At 49.4% G+C, this 22,585-nt stretch overlaps 1 long non-coding RNA gene across 1 annotated transcript; it reads right to left on the reverse strand.

Moving 5' to 3' along the window:
* Window positions 1-1,032: 1,032 nt before the first annotated feature.
* Window positions 1,033-22,155, reverse strand: LOC142906753 (uncharacterized). The gene is made up of 3 exons (XR_012930481.1): window positions 21,974-22,155; window positions 14,000-14,056; window positions 1,033-1,250 (listed from the first exon to the last, which is right to left on the reverse strand). It is a non-coding gene; the product is annotated as an uncharacterized LOC142906753 (long non-coding RNA).
* Between the last annotated feature and the right edge of the window lie 430 nt (window positions 22,156-22,585).

Raw genomic sequence — 22,585 nt, forward strand, 5'->3', positions numbered from 1 at the left:
TATTGGCCAGGTGCAAATATGATATTTGTAAAGGTGATAATCACGTCGAGTGAGGGTTCATGACAAGAATTTTGGCATAAAAACTTCCAAATGTGACCTCACCCACAAAACAAATATGGGATCGCAAGTATTCCGGAAACCTACATTTTAAATTCACGTTGTGACCAGACACGAGCGGTTTAAGATGTTAAACAGAAAGTTGCGTAGAACTAAATAAGAAACTGATGGTCGCTTTACCGCGAGGAACCATTCCGTACAACAGACGATCCAGGGCCGGTGGCCTGCTCACAGCTGTTGGTGGTGGCAGGATTTATTTTGGCTGCGTGGTGTCCAGTGGCAGGTGGTGGGGGTTGACCCTGTTTTAAAGCTCGTTTGGAAACCGCTAGCATTGGATAACGTTGCACAAGCGGAGATTCCACTTCATATAAACACGTGCCTAAAATAGGGACATGCTTTCACTCGACAGAGAAGTTGACTTTCGTAACAGACGCCAGGAAGGGTCGAATTGTTCCTCTTTTAATGAAAGTTTGCAAATGTTTCAATCTGATAAGTGTACTCTCTTAGAGATCTTGATGGAACCGAGCCACTTGGTACTGCTGCACAGCACGGCTTGAACCCAGGGACTTTGACTGCCCCCCAAAGCCTCCCTCCCCCCATTAACACTGCGAGGAGTGAACTCGTACATCTGCTGGCTCGGGGATCAGAGCGTGGAGCCGGCAGAGCCGACTCGCCCCCTGAGTTCCAGCCGAGGCATCGGCCACACGTGGCTCTCAAGGGCAGCGAGCTGATGGGCCTCCCACGGAGGGAAGGTTGACTGGGAGGCTTCGATATCAAGCCGAGTGGAGAATACAGAGAGGGCAGTGGAGTGAGATGAGAGGTAGGAGAGAGCGTGGAGGGGGAGTGGAGTGAGATCAGAGGGGAAGGTAGGAGACAGTGTGGAGGGGAGTGGAGTGATAAGAGAGGAAGAGGTAGCAGAGATCGTGGAGAATGCGGTAGTGAGACAGTGAGATGAGAGGGGAGAGGTGGCCAGCGATGAGTGCAGAAGGAGCCGGGATCGCTGCGCTTCGCCATTCGTGGGGTGAGGGACGGTTGCGCCCTCGTGTCACCGTGCATCTCCAACATGAGATGCAGGCCGCATGCACCTCGCCTAGTACGGCTCAGAGAGTCTCCCTCACCTGAATCGGCGCTTTCCTGCTCGGTCCTCGTCTGGCAAAATTGTGAGGCTGCGAGGCACTTCGTGTTTTTGCATTCTGAAGCAGAAAAGAGATGCATCACGATGGAGAGGTTAGCAACGGACGTTGGGGGGGGGGGGAACAACTGATATCCATTCCCCCGAGCTTCAGCGGTTCGCACATCGATCACGTGATTAGGGATCGGTTAGCTTTTCGTCTCAACAAGACTGCTGTGTTAATAGGACCATACAACTCATTGAGCTGATAAAATTCACCACAACGTTAAAAAGAGACAATCGATTATTGAATACGCTTTGGTTCTTTCTGTAAAGTCACGTAGGGGAAATAAATAAATAATAAATCACGGCGTTTCGATCGCAACACAATCAATCGTCATCAGGTAGAAAGATACATCTGTAGATATCTTTCTACCTGATGACGATTGCTTGTGTTGCGATTGAAACGTCATAATTTATTCTTTATTTTTCTACCTACGTGACTTTACCGAAAGAACCAAAGAGTATGGGGTTCCTGCAGTGACGAAAACTTCAAAACAAGATCGATTCTTGAATGTAATCACGACCCTGATGGGAGGGAGGAGATTCGCCACTCCCCGACTGCCCATTCAGCGCAGTCATGCTCCAACCCTGCCCCTGCATCTTACGGCAAAACTACTTCACAAATCAACGCAGTTTCCCAGATACGTAGATTACACTTTGTATTATATTTTGTGTATCACGCATTGTAACACGAATGAGCACGCTCATTGCCTGAGCCAGGTGTATGACGCTACTGCGAGGCTCTCGGCGTCCCCACCGCTCCGTGAGAGCCGCCTGCCGCGCAGCGCCCCGCCAGAGTGCTCTGCCCACGTGACTCATTAATTTATTTTCTTTATTTTAGCAGCTGATGCCCACTGAGATGTATAGCTCTTTTCAGAAGCGACCTGGCCCACAAATGATAGCTCAGCAAAGTGACTTATCACGTGTATATATACATCAGGCAAAACTTTAAACGCATGTTTATAAATGTGGAGGGAAAACCAGAGGACCCGGAGAAAAATCCACGCGACCATTTGGCCGATGCAGCCAGCACGTGACGGGATCTGAGGGAATACTCGACAGGGGATGTTTGGCCACCACATTGACGACATGCCGCAGAAGCAGAATTATCAAAATTCAGATTCAACTTCTATGAATTTCAGCAGAAGTACCAATCCACTTCCTGAGCAGACAACTAGATATTTTGAAACCACCAAAACTACTTCTGTGCGTGCTATGATATTACAACAACACAGGTGCAACACAGCCATGTACACACAAATGCGTACACAGTCAAATAAAGACACAGAGAAGTACAAAAACAAAGGGCCCCGGTGTCGCCTTAACAGGCTGTTGGGGAGAGTGCCGTTCGTGAGCTCCGACGAAGGCCGGCACGGCACACAAAGTGTGGTGGCTACCTCCACACCCGGCCACCTTTGCTGCCCAGCGCTGATCGCACACTGCAGCGAGTACTCATTTAAGCCAGAGTCCACATTTGGGAGGTTCAAGACTGGTGCAGATATCGCTCGCCACTCATCTTAGCTGCTGGGTTCGTGGTGCAAAGACAAATATCTCCCTTTTATCCAAAGCAGACTTTTGTGGCAAGTTAGCACCACGCCTGGTCAGCTTTGTCTCTATAGTGGCGATGTTTACACACCGTACCAGGTACTCGTTTGAGGCTGAGTCGACCTAGGGGAGGCCCATGACCGATTAAAATATTCGTCACTGTTGGTGGCCGTGAACGGGAATCGATCTCAATTCGCCGGGCTCATAGTGTAACGCATTAACCGCTGCATGTGCAAAGACACATGCACACACACACACACGTTACAACATACACACACACACACGCGTCACGACACACACACTCGTCACGACATATCCTACTTCTCCACTCCGTGAATAACTGAGCCAGGTTTGTGACGTTTAGTCTCCGCTGCTCCATGCAGTTTGTTCCATTGGTTCAGAGGTCGCGCGTGTTTGACAGTGGAAGGAGATCCGGCGCCAGGGGCCGGTGTGGCCCAGGGAGCTGAGGGGCCTGCGGTGCCACCGAAGCGATCGGCACGGGGCCTTCGCCACCGTCGCGAGTTTCCCACAATCATTGGTCCCACGGGCCCCACAGTCCGGAGGTCGCCCATTCAGTTCGATCTTCTGGCATGGCATCCCGGCAGTTGGACTGTCTAAATATTTAAATAACTAAGCTGACAAGTTTTAAATGTCCCTTGTGGCCTTCGTGTTTTGTTTAATTTGTTGAGCGCTACTCTCTGATGGAACATGACTAAGAGACAATGTCCGTGGCCGCGGCAGCGACCGAACAGAGGAAGTTCAAATTCTTGGATTGCATGGAACTCTAACTTCCTCTCTGCAGTGGCTTTCACGGATTGTGCACGTGGCGTTTCTCCACGGTTCGAGGCAGAAATCTTGAACTTAAGAATCCGAGACTGGCCACCCTGTGAGTTCAGTACCCGAGACACGTTTACCCGTGTGGACCTCATTCACGCCGTTCACTGTCTATAGGTCTCATGAGAAGAAAGAGATCTGTAAAGTCTGTTGCCTAGTGACCCCATTAGAGACCGACATAACATTGTTAACAGGCAGTGCGATGTCTCCAGTTGGCGCACGTTCTGGTTCACGTGCTCCTCTGTCTCAGTGCAAGTCCCAACAAGTACCTCTACAAGCTTCGTCGTGTATTTTTCAACTTTGATTAAGTTGTCTTTGTCATTATCTTTGTTTCATAACTTACATGAATTATAAACAAATGAGGACACACGCGTAGGATGTTGTGCATGGATAATGAGCATAACCAAAGATGAGTCAGCTGTTAGGAGCCTATCGAGCAGTGCTCTGATATGAGAACGAACATCATCAACAAGTCTAAGAGTGGAACTAGTTGTGATGTGGTCGAGCCATGAGTAGTGCAGGCCCAGTCACTCTCCAGAGCGGCTCTCTCGAGCTGCCGCCTGTGGAGAAGGAGGCCCTTCCATCAGCAGTGCCGTGCGGCGGCACTCTCAGGGCTGCCCCACTACCTCGACATGGACAGTGCTTGTTACATCCAGCAGTGGCGAGACGGAGACACAATGGCAGCTGCTGATGGTAATGGTGATGATGGTGATTTTGTGTGAAATATTAGGCATCTGAAAACTCTGAACCTGGACATCGCAGCGAACTCAAGCGAGAAACCATCGATAGGGAAGGGTCGACTTCTCTGCATGCAAACCACTCGGAAACAGCCCTGGAATGCTCTGCAGTGAGCGCGTGCGCTCTGTGGAGGTAGAGCGCGTGGTTGTTGGTGGTGGTGTGTCTGTGTGTATGTGTGTCTGTGTGTGTCTATGTGTCTGTGTGTGTATGTGTGTCTGTGTGCGTACGTGTGTGCAAAACAACCCCCTACCTCCTCGTGGTGCCGGACAGGCAACGTTGTCGTGGACAGTGCCGTGATGGGAAGGCCAATTCCGATTGGCCTTTCCCCTCTGGGCGTTTGTAGCCACCACAGCGACTAAATGGGGGCTCTGGACGAGTGCGAGGGGCTGGTAACCCCTCCACCTTCAATAAATTACCACTAAACCATGTCGAAAATATCTAACTAATAAGCTTGTGCTGGGGGCATCTATGACGTCTCATGGCGAAAACCCCATCAACCGGAGGCGAGGAGTGGTGGTCGTGATTACTTATGCCCCCACCGAAGACGAACATCCGTGGAGGGATGCAGGCAAGCCCGATGAGTCAGATGCCTTCTATGACCTCCTGTCACAGGTACTGGCAAAAGTGGCCCCTCGGGATAGAGTCATCTTGTTGGGTGACTTCAATTCCCGATTTGGTCATGATGCTGGCACCTGGTCTGTAGTAATTGGAAGGCATGGGCCAGATCAGCTCAATAACAATGGTAGGAAGCTGCTAGATTATTGTGCAGCCCATGGGCTTGTAATTACCAATACGCTGTTCCAGCATCGGCGCATCCACACAACATCTTGGATGCATGCCAGGTCCAAGCAAGAACATCTGCTGGACTACATAGTGACAAACCAGCAGATGCGAGCCCATGTCATTGACACCAGGACCAACAGTGGAGCTGATCTGCCCTCTGACCATCAACATGTCATCTGTAAGATGCGCCTGCCATTCTTCCACTCCGGTGGTGGGTGTACACCCAGGACCCCATTCCAACCTAAGATGGCCTGGTCTCAGCTAGCTGATGAAAGTTGCAAGCGAGACTTTCATCATCGCTTGTGGCTGGGGTTGACATCGTCCCCCACTCCTCCTGATGTCGTGGGTAAATGGGCGAGGTTTAGGACTGTGACTCATGCAGTTGCAATGGCTGCTTTGGGTACGGGGTCCAGACCTCCCCAGAGACCCTGGCTGACAGAGGAGGTGTTCAGGATGGTTGAGAAAAAACGACAGGCCCAATCTAATCGTCTACAGCATCCTACGTCAGAGAATGAGGAGCCTTCGCTCGGAGGTTCGGAGAGCCATGAGGCGCTTCAAGGATGGGTGGTGGTCGCGGGTTGCTGAGGAGATGGAGTCTGCCTCAATGGCCCACGATCACAAATCCCTATTTAACTCCATAAAAAAGTAACCTGCAACGCCACACCTATTACCATCGTTAGGGGAAAGAACGGTGATCCAATCTCCAACCCCCAGGAACAGGTTTGCAGATTTGCTGAGCATTTCTGTGAGGGAAATCACTGAGGCTGGAAAACATCATGGGACAAAGTGGGGATGACCCTGCTGAGGCTGCAGTGCCTTAAATATTGGAGGAGGAAGGCACCCCCTGTGAGTAGCTGGATGAGGTGCCATTTGTTGAGGAAGTACTAAGGGCGATCCAGAGGCTGAGACCAGGAAAGGCACCAGGCAGAGATGATCTCCCTAGCGAAATGCTGAGAGAGGGTGGCATTTGTGCACAGACTACCCTACATGACATCATAACAACAGTCTGGGCCACTGGATGGGTTCCGCAGGATTGGAAGGATGCCCTGGTGGTCCCCCTCTTTAAGAAGCGGGACCACAAAAACTGTAACAACTACAGGGGCATCTCACTCCTCAGTGTGCCGGGAAAGGTCCTGGCAAGGATTATTCAACAATGCCTTGCCAGGCACGCTGAGGAGAGGCTTGCGGAGCCCCAATGTGGTTTCAAGAAAGGGCGGTCCTGCACCAGATGCTATATTTTCTGTGCGTCTGCTACAGCAGAGGTGTAGGGAATTCCAACAAGAACTACATCTCTGCTTTATTGACCTGGTCAAGGCCTATGATACCATCAGTAGGCCTGGGCTCTGGGTTGTTCTTCATGCTTTCGGAGTCGCTGCCCCTCTGCTCACGCTCATTAAGGACCTTCATGATGGTGAGCAGGACCGGATAAAACTACGTGACCGGGAGTCAGAGCCATTCCCTGTACACCTTGTGGTGCGACAGGGATGTCCTCTGGCTCCAACATTATTTAACATCTATTTCAAGCACGTAGTTCGTGAAGCTTTCAGTAGCTGTACTGGAGGAATTTCCATCAAGGTACAGATACAATGGGAGGCTGATCGATGCCCGGGTGCGGTCAAGGGATGGCTCCCTCTTGGTCAACCACGTTATGTATGCTGATGACCTAGTAATTGCGGCTCACTCAGAGGAGGAGTTGGAAGCGCTCCTGCTGAAACTGGAGTGTGCCACTAAGAGATGGGGCCTTACCATCAGCCCCACCAAAACGAAGCACCTGCCTGGGTATTTTGTACCATCGGGCATTCCACCCCCACAACTCCCAACCGGTGATGGGGCAGTTGTGGAGAGAGTGGAGAGTTTCCCATACCTGGGCAGTGTGTTCATGACGGGCTCCGGTTTAACAGCAGAAGTCTCACTCCGAATCAGTCGAGCGGCATTATCTTTTCATCGGTTGCGTAACGCTGTGTGGAAGCTACCTGGTCTGTCGCTCCACACGAAGCTTCGGGTCTTCTCGGCCACAGTCATTCCCTCCCTTCTCTATGCTTGCTAAACGTGGACGCCCTAATGGAACATCTTCCCAGGTTACAAACATTTAGGCTGGCATGCCTATGATCAATCCTGGGTTTAACCAGGCTGGATTGTGCGAGGAGCTGACAAATCCTCGAAAGATCTGGACAAAGTCCCATCGGTGAGCTCCTCTGGCAGGCAAGGCTGCGTTGGCTGGGCCATGTAGCCCACATGCCCAATCACCGCATGCCCAAACAGCTTTTGTTTTTCCGGATAGAGGGGGCTAAGCGGGCGCAGCACGGGCTACAGAAGAGATGGAGTGATGTGGTACAGAAGGATGTGGAGCCGAGTGGACTTGCTGATGCCTGGTATCAGCGGTGTCAAGATCGGCCTCTGTGGAGGAGGCTCATGAAGGATGCTACTGGGTAGTTGGAGGCAGCCGCCCTCCAACAACAACAGAGGGCGGAGGAGCGACGCTCACAACAACGAGCAGAGTGCCAGGTGGCTAAAGCACAGCAAGTTGACACAGTAGGGGGCACAGGTGGTGCATCAGCCAGTTGTCTCATTCAGTCAACCCGTGGCACCAGGGTCTGCCCCATGACCTCCTGCCAGTGGGCGTTCGACACTTCACATGGCCTCAAGGTGCACATAGCCTGGTACAAGCGTCGTGGTGGCGACATCACAGCCACGTAGTGGCGATTGGCGGTTGTTGTTGTTGGATATGTGTCTGTGTGTATGCATGTTGACCCACCTAATGGAATATCTTCGCCAGTTAGAAACATTTTGGCTGGCCTGCCTACGACCCATCCTGGGTTTAACCAGGCCGGATTGTGTGAGGAGCTCACAAATCTTTGAAAGATCTGGACAAAGTCCCATTGGTGAGCTCCTTCAGCAGGCAAGGCTGCGTTGGCTGGGTCATGTAGCTCGCATGCCCAGTTACCGCATGCCTAAACAGCTTTTGTTCGGCCAGATAGAGGGGGCAAAACGGGCACAGCAGGGGCTAGAGAAGAGATGCAGTGATGTGGTACAGGAGGATGTGGAGCTGAGTGGAATTGCCGATGACTGGTACCAGCGGTGTCAAGATCAGCCTCTGTGGAAGAAGCTCATGAAGGACGCTACTGGGCAGAAGGACGCTACTGGGCAATTGGAGGCAGTTGCCATCCAACAACTCTTTGGAGGAAGCTCATGAAGGACGCTACTGGGCAGTTGGAGGCAGTTGCCATCCAACAACGGAGTTGTTGTGTGGTTGTGTGTGTCTGTGTCTGTATGTATGTGTCTGTTGTGTCCTCTTAATTGAACACCATATCATGCCTTCACGATGTGTGGACTTATTTGTATGGATGAGTCGATCTAGGGGAGGCCCAGGACCAGTTAAAATATTTGCCACTGTTCATGGCCATGAGCGGGTATCGAACTTAGGTAGCCAGGTTCGTGGTACAATGCGTTAACCACTACGTTACCGCTCCCCACTGTATACACATCGACGTGTACACATCAACGCCACTGCCACCACACGGACTGTGCACACGCCCTGGGTGACACGGAGCGTGCGCCATAAGGTTCAAATGTAGGGGTTCATAATTACTTATCCTAAGGTTGCAGACAGCAGAGAGAAGTATAGCCAAAATCTACTGTCATCCTGTACTTCCATGCTCCCATGTCTACGTGTGTAGCAGCGTGTGTAGCAGCGTGTGAGTTGTTTTGCGTGAGTGTAAACTGTGCGTGAGAATGTATGAAAATGTGAGTGAGAATGAGCTGCGTGTGAGCTGCGTGTGTGTGTGAGTGAGCCGTGTGAGGGTGAGCCGTGTGTGAGTGTGTGTGAGTGAGCCGTGTGAGGGTGAGCCGTGTGAGCCGTGTGAGAGTGAGACGTGATTTTAATGCTTGTGTGTTGTAAGGGCCATTGGCCAAAACGTCGCCTATTCTGGATTTTATTTTGGAGGCCACCCCCAGCAAATGTAGTTCAGCAGCTTCATAGCTTCATGGCCGTGACGAGAGGGACTTCTGCGTTCAAACAGTGATGTACACTCGTGTGTGTGTGATAGTGTAGTGATGTACACTCTCTGTGTGTGTGATAGTGTAGTGATGTACACTCGTGTGTGTACCGGGCGCAGCCTGAGTGAGGCCTAGTTAATCGCGCACGTGGCACAGCCTGAGTGAGGCCTAGTTAATCGTGCACCTGGTGCAGCCTGAGCGAGGCATAGTTAATCGTGCACCTGGTGCAGCCTAAGTGAGGCATAGTTAATCGTGCACATGCCACAGCCTGAGTGAGGCCTAGCTAAATCATGCACCTGGCGCAGCCTGAGTGAGGACTAGCTAATCGTGCACTTGGCGCAGCCTGAGTGAGGCCTAGCCAAATCATGCACCTAGTGCAGCCTGAGTGAGGCCTAGCTATTCGTGCACATTGCGCAGCCTGAGTGAGGCCTAGCTAAATCATGCACCTGGCGCAGCCTGAGTTAGGCCTAGGTAATACTGCACATGACACAGTCTGAGTGAGGCCTAGTAAATCGTGCACCTGGCGCAGCCTGAGTGAGGCCTAGTTATTTGTGCGCGTGGCGCAGCCTGAGTGAGGCCTAGTTAATCGCGCACGTGGCGCAGCCTGAGTGAGGCCTAGTTAATCGTGCACCTGGTGCAGCCTGAGTGAGGCATAGTTAATCGTGCACCTGGTGCAGCCTAAGTGAGGCATAGTTAATCGTGCACATGGCGCAGCCTGAGTGAGGCCTAGCTAAATCATGCACCTGGCGCAGCCTCAGTGAGGCCTAGCTAATCGTGCACATGGCGCAGCCTGAGTGAGGCCTAGCTAAATCATGCACCTGGAGCAGCATAAGGCCAAGTTAATCATGCACCTGGCGCAGCCTGAGTGAGGCCTAGTTAATAGTGCACATGGCGCAGCCTGAGTGAGGCCTAGCTAAATCATGCACCTGGCGCAGCCTGAGTGAAGCCTAGCTAATCGTGCACCTGGAGCAGCGTGAGGCCTAGTTAATTATGCACCTGGCGCAGCCTGAGTGAGGCCTAGGTAATACTGCACATGACACAGCCTGAGTGAGGCCTCGTAAATCGTGCACCTGGCGCAGCCTGAGTGAGGCCGAGTTAATCGTGCAAGGCAACATTGCCACGGACCCCAATCTGTGTTCCTGCCAAAGCAACATTGCCACGGACCCCAAGCTGTGTTACTGCCAAGACAACATTGCGTCGGACCCCAAGCTGTGTTCCTGCCAAGGCAACATTGCCACGGACCCCAAGCTGTGTTCCTGCCAAGGCAACATTGCCACAGACCCCAAGTTGTGTTACTGCCAAGACAACATTGCGACGGACCCCAAGCTGTGTTCCTGCCAATGCAACATTGCCACGGACCCCAAGCTGTGTTCCTGTCAGGGCAACATTGCCACGGACCCCAAGCTGTGTTCCTGCCAACGCAACATTGCCACGGACCCCAAGCTGTGTTCCTGCCAAGGCAACATTGCCACAGACCCCAAGCTGTGTTCCTGCCAAGGCAACATTGCAACGGACCCCAAACTGTGTTCCTGCAAAGGAAACATTGCCACGGACCCCAAGCTGTGTTCCTGCCAAGGCAACATTGCGACGGACCCCAAGCTGTGTTCCTGTCAAGGTGCTCCATCCTGGAAAAATTCACAGAGATCGTCAAGACGGCCAAGTGTCGTAAATGAAGAGTCCCCTGTGTGGGCTTCAGTGGGGCCGTCTGGTCGGACAGCAGAGACACGAGGGGCTAAGAAACGACATTCCAGTAGTGGGCTGAGCTCAAGGAGGGCTAGCTCGAGCACCATCCTGCGGCGGGGAAAGGAGGCGGTGCAATCGGTTCAGCCGAGCACACTACAGCCAAGAATCTGCTGTCCCTGTCTGAGGGGGGGGGGGGGGGACTGTTCAATCCTAGCACATGGGCGAGAAGCCGTGCATGTGTGATGAGTGCGGCAAGACGTTTTCTCGTGCTCGGCCTACAAGTATATATATTTTTTCTTTTCCGCTTGTGTGTTAATCTGTGTGTACCCCGGATATTTTAGAGATGGCAATTCTCTTGCTTTGTATCCTACTGCTATCCCTCTCGGCCATATCTAGTGCCACACTCAACTCTACAAACGGTTACCCTCGTTACTTTGCGTCCATACTTGTTGCTCGATTTGCCACTACACCAGCAACTGAAACAGCTTATAGACACTTCTACACTCCATCATTGTATCCTTTAAAACCCTATCTTTGTCCCATTACTTCACCAGCACTCCTTCCAAACTTCATTCTGCTCTTAAAAATAACACCATCTGCGAGCTACTGCTATTCGTCCAAGGTTCGCCGCTCTTCATCCTTTCACAGAAAATACTTGTGCAAACTATTAATTCTACTTTTCTTATTTCTGGGTGGTATTGAGTTTCATCCTGGCCCAAATGTAAAGAACTCGTATAATTATGTATATTTTTCTGGCAGGAAAGGTGTTGGTGTTCTACATATCAACATCAGAGGACTTGTGATTAAATTAAGTCAACTAAAACTAGAAGTGGAAAATCTTGACTCGGACATTTTTTGCCTTACAGAAACATTTCTCATTCCTGCCGTCAATGACTTGCAGATTACGATTGACAACTACAACCTTTTTCGGCTTGACCGAAGCTCTAAAGGTAGTCACCCCTGCTCATGCAAATTCCTACACCCCTGTCCAAACATTAAACGAATTTAGTTTCCAGCCAAACCACGAAAGTAATGTTCTGAAACAACTGTCCTACCTCAAAGGGTCCTCCTCTACCGGAGCAGATAGTATTCCCGTCTTTGCTCTATTAACTGTTGGTCACCTAATATACAAACCTATAGCCCATATTTTCAACCTGTCCATCAAAAAAGCATCAGTTCCTCTAGAATGGAAACATTCTTAAGTCCGTCTACTTCACAAAGGAGGCCCTAAAGATGATCCAAATAACTAACCCTGTTGATGAAAATTTTTGAAAAATTATTGAACTACCAAATTAGCAGTTTCCTGTCCACCAACAATCTACTACATCTAAAAAATCTGGGTTCTGAAAAAATACAGCACCACATCTGCTGCATTAGCATCTCTTAATCACAATTACAGTAGCCTTGATAATAATCAGTACTGTGCCTGTCTTTTTCTTAACCTGTCCAAAGCTTTTGATACAGTAGACCACAACACCCTGCTTTGTAAACTAAGTTGCCTCGGTTTTTCCGAAAACGAAGTAAAATGGTTACAAAATTACCTCTTTTCTCACACCCCAACTGTATTCACAGATGGTTGGAGGTCAAACAGTGTTAAGATAACAAAAGGGGTTCGACAGGGTTCCATCCTCAGCCCCCTTTTGTTCTCTCTTTATGTCAATGACTTGGGCACTGACCTGGATCATTCCAGGGTAAATCTTTTGCAGATGACATGATACTGATTACTGCTGGCCGCTCTCCAGATGACGTGATTGCTAAGCTCCAGGGTGATTTCAACAAACTACAACATCAGCTAGTTGCTCTTAAACTAGTCCTGAATACCTCCAAAACCAAGGTGCTATGCTTCTCACCAGGACTAAAGCAGGAAGTTATTTTCCCCAATTACATTCCTTAAATAATGATCAAATAGAGCAAGTCAAGATCTATAAGTTTATTGGGGTCATCCTGGATTCAAAACTGAATTTTGAAGATCACATTGATTATATTGGTAAAAAGACAAAAATAAAAATTGGTTTTCTGTATCGACACAAGCACTGCTTCCCCCCAATGCTCCGTTTGGAATTGATAAAAGCTACCATACTGCCTCTACTTGATTACTGTGACATCGTGTATAAATCAGCCCCAAGTACTGTACTGAAAAAGCTTGATTCCATCTATCACTCGGCTTTAAGCTTTACATTGAACTGCCCATATAGGACTCACCACTGTGATCTCTACATTGGGTCAAACTTAACATCTCTTAATGTTCGACGGCTTATGCACCAGATCTTATTTATTCACGATGTACTTACAAAGAAATCCGCATACTACCTGCTGGATCTCCTCTCTGTTTCAAAGAACAAATTTGACCTCAGGCCTTCGCTCATTTACCAGCTTCACATTCCCCATTGCCATACAAAAACTGGAGGAAGGGCCTCTTCTATTGATGCCCCCAGGGTCTGGAATGATATTGCCAATAAACTGCAATTTGAATATCTACCAATGAGATCTTCTCTCAAAACTGCTCTAGAGGAATTGTACACCCCTAGCTGCCACTGCTATTCATTGGCGTAAAACAAAATAAAATGTTTCGCTCCGGATGACGCTGCAAAGTTTTATCTGTATTTTGATTTAGAGTGCTGATCTTAAAGGTGCATTTAAAAATTTGATACTCCGACTGATGCTTCTGTTGTTGTGGAGTAACTCATGCAGCCGGCTATGGCTCTAGGGTTTGGTGTTACATGTTATTTATGTAGTTTATTGTAAAAAAATTCGGTCACAGTCCCTATGATCACTGTTACATTGAAATTATGGCGTTATTTTTTGGTGATTTCGAAAACGTTTTTTGGTTTGGACATGTTTGTTTTGTTGTAGTACAGAGTTAGACTGATGGCCTTAATCTAAGTTTTCTTGTGGTTGTTGTTTGACTTGCATCCCACTGGGATTTTTGCACGCAGCGTTGGTGTACGGTGCTTTTTCAGGAATATTTTGCTGTTTTTTTCATGGATTTTCTGTTTGCACAGTCACATAGTCACTTTAAGATGTTTTCTTGTTCGTGTTTTTTTGTTGTGGTTGCACCCGATTCAAGAGTCGAATGGCTCACAGGGCTATACCAAATAAATAAACTGAAAAATCACTCTCAAGAGGCGGTACTCACAGGAGCCGGTACTCACAGGAGCTGGTACTCACTCTCAATAGGCCGGTACTCACCGTGGATCGCCTGGAGAGAAAAGCCGCACTTGTTCACGATCTCTTCGTCCGAGGGCTCTGCAAGACGAGGGCAGCAGGGCACGGACTGCGTGAGACGCACGGCACACAGGGGCACTGCGCTGGCAGTGGCGGACACGCAGCAGCAACAACACCACCCACCCCTCTCTCTATCCCACCCGTCCCATCGCCCACTGGGATTCAGTACCGCGCCACGGCTCATTCGAGTTCTCTTCTTCTCTCGTTTGTGTTGTTGTTGTGCGTGACCCGTGTTAGTAGAGTAGAGCGATGTAAAGGGTAAAGATGCAGACACAAATTCGCCCGTTTTCTCATTGAAAATAAGTACATTTCTAAATATCACTGTCCTGGTCACAAAAGCAAAGTTTGTGGGGAATAATAACCATTTTCTATACTTTTAGTCATAAGCAATTACGAAATAACACTAACTACTCAGTAACAAAAATTGTGTTACATAGTCTTCTTTATGTCTGTGTGCCCACGTGTCTATCTCTGCACCTCGTCTGATGTTTATGACTGCGTGTCTGTCTCTCCGCATGTCTCCATGAGTCTGTGTGTCTCTATATCTGGGTGTCTCTGTGTCTCCGTGTGTCTTTATCTTCCTATCTCAATCTCGGTGTCTGCACCTGCTCTGGTTTTCTGACTGCACGTCTCCACGTCTCCGCTCGTGTCTCCACGTCCCTGTGTGTCTCTACATCTCAAGATCATTGTCGGTGTCTGCCACTCTTCATGCCTCCGTGTCTCTGCGCGCGCGTCCCTCGCCGCGTCCGTCTGCGTCTGTCTCCCCACGTCCCCTCGTGCGTCTCTAAGGCCCACACTGCACCCCGGCCCCTCTCGACGTCGAGGAGGCTCCGGGTTCAGGCAATGGCAGTGCTGGCTCGAGGTCTGCCAGGTGCGGGACTGCGTTATCGTTGGTGCCGGTGCTCCGGCACTACGGCACATCGCTCATTGGCACTGCCCAACAGCAGCGTATGGAAAATTCCACTGAGCACGGACGCCAGCGCTGCGCTGCACGTCCGAAGTGTATCCCGCAACACGTGCGCTGGGAACAACGGCGCCGAATAACGCAAAGCCCTTTCAGAGTCAAACCACTGCCGAGGAGTGGCAGACATTGCATCTGAATATACAGTGAGGGAAAAAAGTATTTGATCCCCTGCTGATTTTGTACGTTTGCCCACTGACAAAGAAATGATCAGTCTATAATTTTAATGGTGGGTTTATTTGAACAGTGAGAGACAGAATAACAACCAAAAAATCCAGTAAAACACATGTCAAAAATGTTATAAATTGATTTGCATTTTAATGAGGGAAATAAGTATTTGACCACCTCTCAATCAGACAGATTTCTGGCTCCCAGGTGTCTTTAATACAGGTAACGAGCCGAGATTAGGAGCACACTCTTAGAGCTTAGATTAGGAGCACACTCTTAAAAGGAGTGCTCCTAATCTCAGATTGTTACCTGTATAAAAGACACCTGTCCACAGAAGCAATCAATCAATCAGATACCAAACTCTCCACCATAGCCAAGACCAAAGAGCTCTCCAATGATGTCAAGGACAAGATTGTAGACCTACACAAGGCTGGAATGGGCTACAAGACCATTGCCAAGCAGCTTGGTGAGAAGGTGACAACAGTTGGTGCAATTATTCGCAAATGGAAGAAACACAAAAGAACTGTCAGTCTCCCTCGGCCTGGGGCTCCATGCAAGATCTCACCTCGTGGAGTTGCAATGATCATGAGAACGGTGAAGAATCAGCCCAGAACTACACGGGAGGATCTTGTCAATGATCTAAAGGCAGCTGGGACCATAGTCACCAAGAAAACAATTGGTAACACACTACGCCGTGAAGGACTGATATCCTGCTGCGCCCGCAAGGTCTCCCTGCTCAAGAAAGCACATATACATGCCCGTCTGAAGTTTGCCAATGAACATCTGAATGATTCAGAGGACAACTGGGTGAAAGTGTTGTGGTCAGATGAGACCAAAATGGAGCTCTTTGGCATCAACTCAACTCGCCGTGTTTGGAGGAGGAGGAATGCTGCCTATGACCCCAACAACACCATCCCCACCGTCAAAATGGAGGTGGAAACATTATGCTTTGGGGGTGTTTTTCTGCTAAGGGGACAAGACAACTTCACCGCATCAAAGGGACGATGGATGGGGCCATGTACCGTCAAATCTTGGGTGAGAACCTCCTTCCCTCAGCCAGGGCATTGAAAATGGGTCGTGGATGGGTATTCCAGCATGACAATGACCCAAAACACACGCCCAAGGCAACAAAGGAGTGGCTCAAGAAGAAGCACATTAAGGTCCTGGGGTGGCCTAGCCAGTCTCTAGACCTTACATGCATAGGCCTTTGTGTCTCGAGAGACAATTATTTTTTGCGCCTTAGAGGTCAGCTGTAGGTTTTGCAGCGCCTAGAATGACTTAGTAGGCCAATCCTCGAGTGACAATCCTTGCCACAGCAATTTGAAGTGAATGCGGTGGCAGCTCCAGAGGTGTTTGTTGCTTTTTCTTTACATCGCTCCCTCTTGGTCGGCCAAGCAGTGTGTCTTTTCTCCTCGCCTCTCCTGAGGCCTGTTTTTACAGCCTGCTGCCAGCTGAGTCGGTCGCCGGCTGTTTTCTCCCAGTCATTTGAGTTGATGTCGCAGCTCGTCATGTTCCGTTTACAGACATCTTTGAAGCGCAGGACCGGGCTACCAGTGACCCGTGTGCCTGATGCCAGCTCGCCGTAGAAGACATCCTTGGGTATTCTGCCATCCTGCATGTGGCGCACGTGTCCAAGCCATCTCAGGCGCCTATGACTGAGTAGAGAGTACATGCTGGGAATGTTGGCCAAGTTGAGAACTGAGGTGTTGGGAATGCGATCTTGCTATCTGATATCGAGGATGCGCCTGAGACATCGGAGGTGGAATGTGTTTAGTCGATGTTCTTGATGGGCGTATGTTGTCCAGGACTCAGACCCATAGAGGAGGGTGCTAAGGACGCAGGCCCGGTACACTTGTACTTTGGTGTTGAGCGTTAGGGATTTGTTCTCCCACACTCTTTTAGTCAACCTGAACATAGCTGTTGACGCCTTCCCAATGCGCTTGTCAATCTCTGTGACAAGGGACAAATTGTAGGTGATGGTAGAACCCAAGTAGGTGAAGTCCTGAACGACTTCCAGGGTGTAGCTGCCAATGTTTATGGAAGGGGTGTCTCTGACATCCTGGCCCATGACATTGGTCTTTTACAGACTGATTGTCAGGCCAAAGTTGTTGCAGGCATTGGCAAGGTGGTCGATGAGTGTCTGCAAACCTTGTTCTGTGTGAGCTGTCAGCGCAGCATCATCAGCGAATAGGAGTTCTCTGATGAGGACTTTGATTTTGGATCTGATACGGTCAAGGTTGAAGAGTTTGCCATCAGATCTTGTATGAAGAAAGACTCCCTCTTCTGCTGTCCCAAAGGCATGTGTGAGCTTAAGTGAGAAAAATATGCCAAATAGTGTTGGGGCAAGCACGCACCCCTGCTTTACACCGCTGAGTATGGGAAATTCCTCTGAGGTGGTGCCGCTGTGCTGTATTGTTCCTTTCATGTTGTCATGGAAAGAGGAGATGACTGCCAGCAGCTTCGGTGGACAGCCGATCACTTTGAGGAGTTTGAAAAGGCATCCCCTACTGATGAGGTCAAAGGCTTTTGTAAGATCAATGAATACCAAGTACAGGGGCGTTCTCTGTTCTCGACATTTCTCCTGTAGCTGACGCAAGGAGAAGAGCATGTCAATTGTAGACCTTCCTGCTCTGAAGCCACACTGAGCCTCAGGATACGTCCTCTCAGCTAGTATCTGTAACCTGCTGAGGGCCACATGGGCAAAGGTTTTCCCCACAATGCTCAGCAGGGAGATGCCGCGGTAGTTATTGCAGTCCCCACGGTCACCCTTATTTTTATATAGGGTGATGATGTTGGAGTCTCTCATGTCTTGAGGCACTGCTCCTTCTTCCCAGCACTGGTAGAGAAGTTCATGGAGTTTTGTGAGGACGGCGGGTTTTGCACATTTCAGTACCTCAGGTGTGATGCCGTCCTGTCCCGGTGACTTGCCGTTGGCTAGTGAGTTGATGGCGTTGTCAAGTTCCTTCAAGGTTGGAACATTGTCCAGTTCGTGTATCGTTGGTAGGGGCTTTACAGCAGCAAGGGCAGCTTCTGACACACCGTTGTCTCGTGAGTAGAGCTCTGAGTAGTGTTCTACCCACCTGGCCATTTGCTCTTGTTTATCAGTGATGATGGCCCCTGTGCTGGATTTAAGGGGGGCAGTCCTCCTGATGTTTGAACCAAAGGCTGTCTTGATGCCTTCATACATGGCACGGATATTGCCAGTGTCAGAGGCGAGTTGGATCCTACTACTGAGATTCACCCAGTAGTTGTTGGCGCAGCGTCTGGCAGTCGTTTGAGCTGCACTGCGAGCAGCTTTCAGAGCCCTTAATGATTCTGTAGTTGGGACTTGCTTGTACTTCAGGAGCACCATGCGTTTGGCTTGGAGGATGGGTTCCAATATAGCCAGGTGTTCCTCAAACCAGCCTGTGTTTCCCCTTGTCTGCTTGCCGAAGGTATTGATGGCTGCATTAAAGATGGCGTCTCTGATGTATGCCCACTTTGTCTCCACGCTTCCATCTGGTGTGTCGTGTAAGGACTGCTCAAGGCTGTGTTGGAATAATTGAGTGAGCTCTGGGAGGGATGTCTTGGCAGAGTTGATGTGTAGGTAGCGCTTTTGTTTGAGTCCGTGTATTTTTTTGGGGCGTAGTCTGACCGTGCTGGATACCAGCGAGTGATCAGTGTCACAGACTGCACTGTGGTAGCTGTGTGTGATGAGTACCGAGTAGAGGAGGGCTCGTCAGGTGATGACGAGGTCCAGTTGGTGCCAATTAAGAGACCTTGGATGTCTCCATGATACTTTATGGCATGGTTTTGTGAGAAAGAATGAGTTTGTGATACAGAGATTATGATATGAACAAAGCTCCAGTAGTCTTTGGCCACTGGCATTCATCTTTCCAATGCCATGATAGCCAAGGCATGCGGGCCACGCGTCGTGGTCAGCCCCAACCCTTGCATTGAAGTCTCCCAACAGAAACATGTGCTCAAAGCTGGGGATTTTGCGAATAATATTGTGAAGCTCTTCATCGAATTGGTCATGAATCTCCGGAGGTGAGTAGAGTGTTGGGGCATATACACTCAAGATGTTTACATGGCCAGAAGCAGTGAGCAATCTCATGAGTAGAATCCACTCGGAGCCTGCAGTCGGTGGTTCTATCATGTCAAGGAGTGTGTTTTTGACGGCGAACCCAACACCGTGTTGCCTTGGTTCGTTCTGTTTTCCTTGCCAGTAGAAAGTGTAGTCACTCTCTCGTAGTGAGCCACTGCCAGCAAGCCGGGTCTCCTGCAGTGCTGCAATATCGACATGGAGTCTCGCTAACTCCCTGTTGATACCTGCAGTCTTGCGGATGTCCTCAATCCTCAATAGATCTTCGGAGAGTCCAGAACACATTGTGCGTACATTCCAGCTTGCAAAATGAAGGGCTGGAACCTTCTTTCGTTTTGTTTTGTCTGGTGCAGGTTTTGCAGCCCACTTGTCTGGTGATGAACCATAAGCTCCAAGCACCCATTGGAGCAGGTGAGCCGTGGCGGGAAAGCACATTATTGGCCGGGGGCTGCCCAGCTTGAGGCGGGCGGTAGCTATCCATTGGGGTGCAATGACCCCTCCCACCGACGATGGCAACCTGTGGCACCCATTTTTTACGCCAATCTAAAATGAGCTTATAACCCGTGACTGCTGCTGTGTTTCTTGGCCATGATTAGGTGGCCGAGGAGTGTCCTCTCCCCATTTTTGCACCTCTTATTAGCGCAAAGCCCGGGCAGGTTATTCTGGAAATCTTGGGTTGCCAAGGCGTCAGGATCCCCCCCTCGGCCTTGCTGGTGATGTCCAAAGGAGTACCACGCACGACGTTTGGTACCAGTTTGGCTGCAGGGGCTGCCGGCAATGTGCCGCAGTGCGTCACAAAACCGCCTGAGGGGCCCCAATCCTGATTTTCTGTCAGGGTTTACTCCCTTAGCCATTGACTCTCCCGAGACACTCACAAGGCAGTGAGAAAACTGCGTAACCCTGGGAGGGGCCCTTACCAGGTACTGACAGCCGGGCCAGCTGTGCCTGGGACTTGCGTAAGGCAGGGTCGTCACACCCTGAGGTAGTTTATCACAAACTACCCGCTACTCCAGACCTTAATCCCATAGAAAATCTGTGGAGGGAGCTGAAGGTTTGAGTTGCCAAACGTCAGCCTCGAAACCTTAATGACTTGGAGAAGATCTGGAAAGAGGAGTGGGACAAAATCCCTCCTGAGATGTGTGCAAACCTGGTGGCCAACTACAAGAAACGTCTGACCTCTGTGATTGCCAACAAGGGTTTTGCCACCAAGTACTAAGTTATGTTTTGCAGAGGGGTCAAATACTTATTTCCCTCATTAAAATGCCAATCAATTTATAACATTTTTGACATGCGTTTTTCTGGTTTTTGTTGTTATTCTGTCTCTCACTGTTCAAATAAACCTACCATTTAAATTATAGACTGATCATTTCTTTACTCTTTGGTTCTATTGGCTAAAGCCACGTAGGTGAAAATAAAATAACAAAAAATCACGACGTTTCGGCCACAACACAAGCGGCCTTCATCAGGTGAAGGGACGAGACTGTCTGGAGGACAGCGCTGGAGTGGAAGAAGCCACGCTTAGATCACGACCTTTAATCTGTGTGAGAAGAAAAACACCAAGCGCCTTGACAAAGGAATTAGCATATAATTTAGCATTGAAATGGCTCATTGAAATAGCTAAGTTAAAGTATACACATCCGCAGAGGTACCCCTTGACAAAGGAATTAGAGCTGGAGTGGAAGAAGCCACGCTTAGATCACGACCTTTAAGCTGTGTGAGAAGAAAAAGACCAAGCGCCTTGACAAAGGAATTAGCATATAATTTAGCATTGAAATGGCTCATTGAAATAGCTAAGTTAAAGTATACACAGCCACAGAGGTACCCCTTGACAAAGGAATTAGCATCGAATTTAGCATTGAAATAGCTGAGTGATTAGCTTGTAACTGGTCACAGAAATAGCTATGTTAAAGTTAGAGCATATACATTCACCGAGGCACCTAGTACTCATCAAACAGGAGAATTTAGCGAAACACAACCACGCTCAGACATCGGACCTGTGTGCGAGCAAACAAGGTGTTCTGACAAAGAAATTAGCATAAAAATTAGCATTTGATTGGCGGATTTTAGGAAAGAGGTGGTGTACGTGCCGGTGGACTTGCAGTTTGGCGCGGGGGGGGGGGGAAGGGGGAGTTTACCTATTGATGGTGTGAAAAGGGGGAATTTATAAGAGCTGCGAAAGTTTGGGGTACCACTACTTGAAAAAATATACTGTACCATTGACATTATTTTAATGTTTAGTTCGATTTAGCACATCTTTCCAATGGTTGCTTAATTTGAAACCATCCTCTCGGTTGAAATTGTGTCTGTGTTTGTAGATCTGAATTGCTTCATGAACAAATCTCTGATAAAAGCCCGTGGGTTTGCAAAGAACCTTGGTATCGGAGAAAATTATATCGTGATCCCCCACAGCATTGTAACAGTGATCAGCCACGGCAGAAGAATTCGTTTTGCCGTGTTTCACCTACGTGGCTTTACCCAATAGAACCAAAGAGTATGGATCCTAGCAGTCACGAAAGCTTTAAATCTAGAATTGATCATTTCTTTGTCAGTGGGCAAACGTACAAAATCAGTAGGGGATCAAATACTTTTTTCCCTCACTGTAAGTACGGTCCATACTAGTAATGTACAGGTGGCAAACCTACGGCTGCCGTCATCAGAGCAGGGATAGAGAGCTGGCAGCGAGAATGACTTTGTAGTTGGATGGTGACGCGTTGGAACATCTTACCAGATGCAGCTTTGACGGCCACCAACACCACCGCCGCCACCACCACCTCCATCACACGCTGTGCGACCATATCAGGCAGCGCTGGAGGTTCACTCTAAAAAGTAAAACACGATTCGTGTCCCTGCTGCCTCTGCTGACCAGCACCTCGCAAGCGCGCGTCTGTACGGCACACAGCAAGACCACGCTGCTGTCTCTCAGTGAGTGGGGCCACAGCCAGGAGTATTTATACTACGTCTAGCGGGGGCGTGGTCTCTTGACGTCACTTGATATGACTCAGCGGGGCAGCGTACACGGGGTGCTGGTGGGACTAGGTTCGATTCCCTACCACGGATGATATGGTCGCAGATTTGTAAACAATACAAGTAGGAGGACAAAGGCGACCGTGTGTGGTGCTGTTAACAGCACATTCTGTTGTTCTCGATAACCTTGGGACTTTTGTCTCTCTGTGTCCCTCTGTAAACTTACGTCGTCACGGTGTATAATTTCTGATCCATGTCCTACATAATCATAATGATATCATCCTGCTCGTTAGCTCATGGGTCGAGAGAGAGGGGGCGTCAAGACATTGTGAGTGAGAGATGGATGGGTACGAGACGGACAGTGCGCGTGGTG

Source organism: Petromyzon marinus, chromosome 1 (assembly GCF_048934315.1).
Source record: "Petromyzon marinus isolate PM22_M1 ecotype Great Lakes invasive population chromosome 1, UKy_Petmar_22M1.pri1.0, whole genome shotgun sequence".
Classification (NCBI taxonomy): Eukaryota; Metazoa; Chordata; class Hyperoartia; order Petromyzontiformes; family Petromyzontidae; genus Petromyzon; species Petromyzon marinus.